At 38.2% G+C, this 7727-nt stretch overlaps 1 long non-coding RNA gene across 1 annotated transcript; it reads right to left on the reverse strand.

The window, feature by feature from the left end:
* Nucleotides 1-1306: 1306 nt before the first annotated feature.
* LOC308073916 lies at nucleotides 1307-6070 on the reverse strand. The gene is made up of 4 exons (XR_013932055.1): nucleotides 5867-6070; nucleotides 5098-5304; nucleotides 1904-2215; nucleotides 1307-1415 (listed from the first exon to the last, which is right to left on the reverse strand). It is a non-coding gene; the product is annotated as an uncharacterized lncRNA (long non-coding RNA).
* Between the last annotated feature and the right edge of the window lie 1657 nt (nucleotides 6071-7727).

The following is a 7727-nucleotide window of genomic DNA, read 5'->3' on the forward strand; positions in this document are numbered from 1 at the left end:
CATTAAAAGGTACCATGTCTCTATCCGTCACTATCTGCCCCAACAAGTTTATACCTTAATTATGCCAAGTCGTATAGCGTTCTGCCCGCCGGCTATTTATCTATTTAAGTTTAAACACTTGAACCCTATAGCGCCCCTATTTTGTGGCAAACATTCGCTGAAAACAACACAGCGTTGTGAGAATGTAGATCAGCTATTTTCTGTGTACAGATTGTGTGTCGAGCGGAAATTATTACATTATAGACCCCTGGGGAATTGTGGTCAACTAAGTATATAGGGTTTAAGTGGTTAGTGACATATCTGTCTCCCCAAACTTGTGACAAAATGATCTCTAAAACATATACTGTAGATATATGGAAGTAAAATACTAAAAGTAAATCTATAAACAAAAGGATGTATTAACGAAAGAATAACAAAATAACTAACATAAAACAATGCCAGTCACCACCACCACCACCACCACCACCATTACATTACAGACAGACAGACAGACAGACAGGCAAGCAGGCAGGCAGACAGACAGACAGACAGACAGACAGACAGACAGACAGACAGACAGACAGACAGACAGACAGACAGACAGACAGACAGACAGACAGACAGACAGACAGACAGACAGACAGACAGACAGACAGACAGACAGACAGGATAAAAGACAGTGTACTGTCATTGTTGAAATAATTGTTGTACCTGAACAGATCACCTTCAATCTATAATAGGAATCATCAGGATCTACCGTTAGACACTCCATCAATTCCATCAATGTAGACTTAGACCCAACACAGGAAGATGTAATCCTCCATAGAGATGCATATGAATCAAAACGACCCCTCTTCTGTTGAAACAGCAGAGCCACAGTCCAGGTATCTACACAGTACAGTTAAGTAGTTGAGGTCAAACCAACCAACTGGTCTGACTCGTCTCCACTCTCCCTGGTGTTCATCTCCAGTGTACCATTACAGTTACTGTTTCCACCCATCAACCTGAAGTCACCAGACACTACAAAGAGTCAAGAGAGTAAACAGTTAAAAAGTACAATTACTTACTCTTACTCTTATTAGAAAATAATAATCCTAACCGAAAGTATAGTTTGTCTTACATGAGCAGGTGAGTCCAACAGTCTTGTCAGTTGAGCAGCTTTTCCTAATCAAGCCTGAGGTTTCCACAGTCCAGGAGAGCAGACTCGTTGCCTTCACACAGGAACTCTTCGGTCCACACTGGAGCCACTTCTAAGTCCACTTCTCCATAGAGTGCTACCTGGAGGACTGAAGGAGCCCCACAGCCAAGCTCCCTACAGACCACCTCTGCCTCCCTCTTGTCAAAGTCTCCTTCACACACTGCAACCCACGATTGATTAGTCTTCACCTCCACTCTGCCTGAACACAAACCAGTCCCATTCACCAACCTCACAAATTCTGGAGAGAGAGAGACGAGAGAGAGAGAGAGAGAGACGAGAGAGAGACGAGAGACACGAGACGAGAGAGAGAGAGAGAGAGAGAGAGGAGAGGTAGGGTGGAATTTAACAATATGGGTAGCCAGAGGAAGCTATATAGCTAATTTGCAACTGTGGTCCCATGCCAACCAGAAATGTTCTAATTGGAACAAATGTCAAATTGAAACCCTACACACTGAAATTTGCAGACCTGGCTGCCTAGAGAAGACTCTGTTCCCAAGGAGCGGTGGAGACAGGGCTGCGCTATAAAGACATTTCGAGCATCACTATTCCCAGAAATAAAGTAAAACACTGAAATTGAATCCAACGTTGATTAATAATCAGAGAGAGAGTGAGAGAGAGAGAGTGTGAGTGAGTGAGTGAGTGAGAGAGAGAGAGAAAGAGAGAGAGAGAGAGAGTATACAGTAAGAGACGGAAACGACCACTGTCATTGTTGAAGTCATTGTTTACCTGAACAGATCACTGCCGGTCTGTAAACTGTGTGACCATTGCCTAATGTTCCACAATCCCCCAGTGAAGGTTCAGACCCAACACAATGACTGTGAAGCACCCATCCAGATAGACGATCTGAACGAGGATCAACTCCTACTGAAACAGCAGAAACAACAGAGCCACAGTCCAGCTGTCTACAAACTACAGCTGCTGACTTCTTGTTCCAGTCCTCATCTTTAGCATACAGTGGTCTCCACTCTCCCAGGTGATTGATCTGGAGACTTCCATTGCAGGGACTGGTTCCTTTCACCAACCTGACATCACCAGACACTGTAAAGAGAGTAGCAGTAAGAAAAGTATTACTTTTATTACAATACCTTCAACATTGTAATCTATAAAATGTTGTCTTTGTTTAAGTCTTGAGTCCTACATTGGTTTTTACGTGGAGAACTGAGGAGAAAAATCTGAAAATAATTGATCTTTACATTAACAGAGCACATGGATCCTCTCTACCAATACAGGACATTGTTTATTTGATGAAATACAGAAGAAAAGTTTGCACATTTGGTAGCACTTGCTATGCATCCTATGTGTATAATGCATCATGAACATACTTATACGGCATTATAATCTTCTCATAACCCTGTATAATCAGATTTATAAGAGCTCATAAATACTCATAATGCTTTATTACCATAACCATAACACATTATAAGGCATTTTATAATGACTTATAAGTATCAAGTGTTATAATACTTCATAATTGCTGCCAAACTGGTAACAATTGCTATGCATCCCAAATTATTTCTTCTAGTTATAATCCATTATAATCAATTAATAATGCTTTATTATCACTGTTATAATGTGTCATAATTATTATAATGAATTATTACAATGAATTATACTACGATTATAAGTTATTATAAAGTGAACATTTGTAACATTATGATCATTTTATAAGATGTTATTATTACATTTGTATCGCCTTTAAATCACTGTAATAATGCATTATAATTACTGTTATAATGCATTACACTATGATCATAAGTTATTATAAGTGGCCATCTGTTTAAGATCATTTAATAATGCTGTATTATAATGTCTAAAATGCCTTATACTCACTGTCATAACGCATTTTAATCACTGTTATAATGCATTATAACTGTGATTATAATGCATTATAGCAGAGCATTATCAATTGATTATAATGGATTATAACTATGAGAAATAATTTTGGGTTGCATGGCAAGTTTTACAAAGTGGGGAGCAATTATGAAGTATTATAATACTTGATATTATAAGTCAATATAACATGTTGTATAATGTGTTATGATTGCATTATACGTTGTTATGAATATGTATAACTGTAATCATCACGTGTTATAAGCATAATACAATCCATTTATACTTGAACTTATAAGTCATTATAATAAGCTTTATAATGTGTCATGGTTATGGTTATAAAGCATTATGATTATTTATAAGCTCTTATAAATGTGATTATAACGGATTATGATCAGCATTACAATGCCTTATAAGTATATGTATAATGCGTTATACACATGGGATGCATAGCAAGTGCTACCGCACAGTTTTATTCAAAGTGAATGGTGACTGAATGAATGATGAATTTAAATAAATAATTTATTATACATGAAAAAGGTATGTAGGAATTTAAAATAACTAACACAGGTTGGTTGGGATTTTGTGATTTGCCCACACAGTGACTTTCACCACCAATAAATTAAAGAACTAAATCTTTCAATTAGCGGTGGAACACCTGATAGCAAATTGTCCAATACAATTAAATTTGCCACTTTGCCGAAAATCTAATTACTGCATCATGCGAAGAGATAATCTTTTGAACTGAATTGAAATAGAGATATCTTCACTAATGTTATTACACAGCTCTTTTATATCACTTATTTTGGAGTGGGCCCTAATAAAAACAAAACCATGCACCTGCTACTCTCTGTGGTGTACTGCTACTTCCTGTGTAGTAACTTCATCTATCATATCTGACATCAATCATCAGCTTTCTACACTTTATCATAAATATCAACCAGACTGTGTACGTTGTTGACTGAAGCTAGAATTTACCACAGTCTTCCTGTATAGCTTCATGATGTCTCTAAATTTACACAACACACAACTGTCCATCGTTCTACACCAGCAAAAGTTAATATCCTTCTCAACAATTAACAAAAAAGGACAGTTTGATTAAGCCATTTGTTTGTGTTCATGTTGGTTAGATAATTCATGATGGCATTAAGTTGCTTGCTATATAGGCTACATAATATTAATTTATTTATTTAGCTGTAACATTTGTACCACGTGTTTAAATTACAAAATAGTCCAAGAGAATAAACCTCATTCGAATAAGACAGGCGTGAGTTGTGAAGTAGTCCGGCAGACAAAAATCTCAACAAATGAATTACTATTTATTTGATATTTGAAAAGGCTGCATTCATAGCACATTCAGGAGTTAGTGATAATGAGAAATGTGATTTTGAGGTTATTGTATTGTGTAATTTTCTATTTTCAGGAAATTAGGCAGTTTTTAGAGGAATGGTCATTAGTATTCTTCTAAATTAATGTTAATTAGGCAGGCTAATTAGGCAGGCTAATTAGGCAGGCTAATTAGGCGTGCGCGCGAGCACGCACGCACACGCACGCACACACACACACACACACACACACACACACACACACACACACACACACACACACACACACACACACACACACACACACACACACACACACACACACACACACACACACACACACACACACACACACACACACACATACGTTTGGGGAGACAGATACGTCACTAACCACTTAAATCCTATATACTTAGTTGACCACAATTCCCCAGGGGTCTATAATAATAACAATTCCCCAGGGGTCTATAATGTACTAATTTCCCCTAGAAACACAATCTGTTCACCGAGAGCGCAAACCAAATTGTTTCAGCATTGACAATTAGATTAAGGACTTTTTGGACTGTTGTTGTTGGCTATGGATCATATATGGAGAACAGGCTATATGCTTGAACCATATGAACTAATACTGCACTCCCCCCTTTGTTGTCTTTTTTGTGTGTTGTTTAAGTTGTATTTTTGTTTTGAGTCATTGGCTTTGTTAATTGTGTTTGTGTCTCGTCTGAACACAACATCTGAATAAAATAAAAAAGATAGATAGATTACTGTCATTGTTGTCGCAAGAAGATGTAATCCTCCAGACAGGTTGAAATGTGGAATTAGAACTCCTTCCTGTTGAAACAGCAGAGTCACAGTCCAGCTGTCGACACACCATAGACCAAATAAGCAATAGCCTCCAACCTCTATAGTCTTTCATGTCCAGTGAAATAGTACAGTTACTGGTTCCTCCAACCGACCTGACATCACCAGACTCTGTGCAGAGACAAGAGATTAAGCCGTAAAAAAAAATATTTTCATAATAAAATAACGATCCAAAACAAAGGTTTATGTTGCCTTTTACCAGGTAAGTCCAACAATCATTTTAACCTAAACTTAGCCATCCTAATGTTGAAACACAACCAGTTTAACTGTATATCTATCTAAATGGAACGTCTGTGTGTGTGTGTGTGTGTGTGTGTGTGTGTGTGTGTGTGTGTGTGTGTGTGTGTGTGTGTGTGTGTGTGTGTGTGTGTGGTGTGTGTGTGTGTGTGTGTGTGTGTGTGCTGTGCGTGTGCGTGTGCGTGTGCGTGTGCGTGTGTGTGTGTGTGTGTGTGTTATGGATAAAATGAGTGTCCTGACCTGAAAATATATTTACTGAACAAAAATATAACAATAAATGCTTAGTAAACGAGAACACTGAGCTTTAATATTTTAACAAAACATTTATCTTTTAATTTTAACAAAACACTTTTTTATTCCAAAGAAATTGCAAAAAAAACATATCTCTTTACAACCCCTTTAAATAATAAATCTTATTATTGATTATTTGTTTTACCTGAACAGATGACCTTCAGTCTCACAGTGGACACAGCAGATTTCTTTATTCCACACTCTGTTAGTGAAGACTCAGACCCAACACAGTAAGATGTAATCAACCATACAAGCTGATCTTTATAACCAGAACTCCACTCTGTTGAAACAGCAGAGCCGCAGTCCAGCTGTCTACACACTACAGCTGTTGACTTCAGGTTCCAGTCAGACCAACCAACCACTGATCTCCACTCTCCCTGGTGTTTAATCTCCAGTATACCTGTACAGTTAGTGGTTCCTCCCACCATCCTGACATCATCATACTCTGTACCTACAAGAGAGTAAACAGTGAAAAAGTATTTTTTCTTTTAAAATCAGAAAATAATAATCCAAAAGGAAAATCTATTTAGTATGTACTTTACCTGAGCAGGTGAGCCCAACAGTCTTGTCAGGTGAGCAGGTGTTTCCAGTTGAACGTGACGTTCCACAGTCCAAGAGTGCAGACTCGTTGCCTTCACACTGGAACTCTTCAGTCCAGATTGGAACCTCTGCCTCTCCATAGAGCCCCCCCTGGAGGATTGAAGGAGCCCCACAGCCAAGCTCCCTACAGACCACCTCTGCATCCTGCTGGTCAAAGTTACCTTCACACACTGAAGCCCATGACTGGTTAGACTTCACCTCCACTCTGCCTGAACACAAATTAGTTCCTTTGACCAACCTCACAGACTCTGAAGAGAGAGAGAAGGGGTTGGGGGAAGAGGGGGAGGGCAGACATAACAATAATTAAGATGGGATGTATGTGGAACTCTAAACAAAACAAGTCCTTTTATCATACCTATATATACATATACACATAGAGAGAAAGAATATAATAGCAATGTTAAATCATCTCCAAAATAAATAAGATTATGAGTTTGACGTCAGTCATGCGATCTCATGGCCTAACAGTCCTTTTACATCCTTGTCTTTAACTTGTCTTTAACCACACCAAACCCATATGTAAACAACATACCGATCTATCTCTAACCTAATGCTTACACAACCATTTTAACCTCATACCAAAATGAACCATCTCTAACCAAATGTCTAAACATGACCATTTTTAACCTTAACCATCTCCAACCTAATGTCTAAACACAAACCGTTCAACCTTATACCTATACTTGAACCATCTCTAACCTAATGATTAAACATTAACCTTATACCTCAACGTAACCACCTCTAACCTATACAATTGTACTTTCCCTGGGAAGTCGGCTAATAATCATTTGCCATTATGTTTTCTACATACATAAGCAAAATGGGATAATAAAGTGAGTGTGTATGGGGTGTGGGGTGGGGGGCTAAAGCAGGAGGGTGACCTGGATGTTCGATAGGGGGGCGCTGGCTCAAAAAGGTTGAGAATAACCATCTTAGACTCTTCTCCCACCTGTCTCCCAAACTGTGTAATAAACTCCCCCTTACAGTCAGAACCTCTGACTCACTATTCACCTTCTGCCGCAGTCTGAAAACTCACCTCTTCAGACGCCACCTCACTCTCTAGCACTCCTCTCTCTTTGTATCCTTTCTTGGCTCTTTTCTTCTCTCCATGTTTGCTTTTTACTTGTTCACGTTTCTTGTTCATGTTTTTTTGTTATTTAGTTTTTCTTAATGTTAAAGGTAGTTCACCCAAATGACTTTATTTCTATTGTTTACTCACCCCGTGGTGTCTTGAATACAAGCATATTTTTTTGTATTTGTTTGTATAACGGTAAATGAAGAATCCAAAAATGAAAATACTTTATGAACTAAACACAAAATGTCTAAGAAATTTTAAGTGTGCCTTTCGCTCGCTAAGTCTTTTAGCTCCCTTTGATTACTCAAATAAATGATTATAGTGGGGGGGA

The sequence above is a fragment of the Gymnoscopelus braueri genome (genome assembly GCF_963280865.1).
Source record: "Gymnoscopelus braueri genome assembly, chromosome: 19".
NCBI classification, from domain to species: domain Eukaryota; kingdom Metazoa; phylum Chordata; class Actinopteri; order Myctophiformes; family Myctophidae; genus Gymnoscopelus; species Gymnoscopelus braueri.